The sequence below is a fragment of the Chrysochloris asiatica genome, unplaced genomic scaffold (genome assembly GCF_000296735.1).
Source record: "Chrysochloris asiatica unplaced genomic scaffold, ChrAsi1.0 scaffold00451, whole genome shotgun sequence".
NCBI classification, from domain to species: domain Eukaryota; kingdom Metazoa; phylum Chordata; class Mammalia; order Afrosoricida; family Chrysochloridae; genus Chrysochloris; species Chrysochloris asiatica.
This window is the reverse complement of record NW_006408969.1, coordinates 940,730-942,449: the sequence shown is the minus strand read 5'-3', so window position 1 is coordinate 942,449 and position 1,720 is coordinate 940,730.

Genomic DNA, 1,720 nt, shown 5'->3' with positions numbered 1-1,720 from the left:
CTGGCGTCCGGCAGATCTGGCATGGTGAACATCTTAGCTATGAGGGCGGTAAGATCCCGCATAGTAAACATCTTAGCTATGCGGGCAGTACATTCCCCTTGCTGGCTGGTCAGTGACACATGCCTAGTCAGCCATATAACACGCCCTCCAAGCTGTAATGCACACCTGGTTCGTCCTGCGCCTCTGTTTTATTTAGGGGAGGTACTTTACACAAAGCTGGGAGGGACTAAGACAAGGTACAGTGAACATTTGTAATTTTCCAGATATTCAGGCAACTTTACATTGTAATTCGCAGGTTCGAATCCCAGGCCCGCAACTTGGTTTCTCAGGCTCAATTAACGTATCTATAGCACCTGGGCTCAGTTGGGGGAAGGTGATAAGGAAGGTCAAAAGGCGTGGGAGGAGTCCCGCTGTGTTGGCTTCCTGGCCCAGGTTCCTCAGGAACCTGGCTGAATAGCCTGCACCTGGGAGAGATTTAGGGAGGGTGTCCTTTTGTCCTTAGAACAAAGAACCGGGAAGTTACCCATTTATCTTGAGTGCATTCTTTTGGGGAAAAACTTTGCCTTTAGAATTTTACAGGTTATTACATTTATCTGTGGATCTCAAGGGCTCATGTACGAAATTAATAACAAACATAACTGAATACTAAGATGAAAAACAGTTTGCTATGTTTGTTAGGTGGCTAGAGTCTGTTCCTCAGAGCCTGCAGCCTGTATGGTCTGCAACACTCGGGCCCACAGGGCCTCAAACTCCTGACCGGGTCTGCACGGTCTGCAACACTAACCCCCTGGTGCTCAGCTAGGAAGTAGAAGAGCTGGGATTTGGGCCCACATTAGAGCTTGTGTTTTGAGGATCTGTGCCTGAATTGATGCCTTTGAGTTATGGTGTTGGAGGAGAATATTGAAAGTGCCCTGGGCTGCCAAAAGATCCAATAGTTCCATTTTGGAAGAAGTGCAGCCAGAGTGCTCATTAAAGGCCAAGATGACCAAACTTCATCACTTAAACTTCAGACATATTGTCAGGAGGGGGCAGTTGCTGGAGAAGGATATCATGTTTGGTAAGTTGGAGGGTCAGAGAAAAAGAGGGAGACCACCAAGAGATGGATTGGCCAAGTGGCATCATTGATAGACTCAACCATGGCAACAATTGTGAGGTTGGCCCAGGATCAGGCAGTGTTTCGTTCTGCTGTGCATAAGGTCGCTATGGGTCGGTACCGAGTCGATGGCACCTAACAACAACAACAAGCCTGAATTCAAGGATCAGGGAGTCACAACACTTGACTGATAAACAGTTTGACACCTCAAACTCATACAGCAGCTCTGTAGGAGGAAAGACCTTGCTATCTGCTTCCATAAAGATTCAAAACACGGTGGATTCTGACATACAATTGACCCTGTAGGACAGAGTAGCCCTGCGTCGGGTTTCTGAGTCTGTCAGTCTTTATGGGAGCAGACTGCCTCATCTTTCTCTCACGGAGGGACTGGTGGATTCAATCTTTCAGTTAGTACCTCAACACTTAACCACTGCATCACCAGGGCTCCTTCCTGAACCCAGTTCCCTCTATTATTATTAACACTTTACATCAGTATGATATACATGCAGGTGTTACAAGTAATCAGTATTGATACATTATTATCGTTGTTGTTGTTGAGTGCTGTTGAGCTGGTTCTGACTCATAGCAACCTTGCATAGGGTTTCTGAGGAGTGGCTGGTAGGTTTT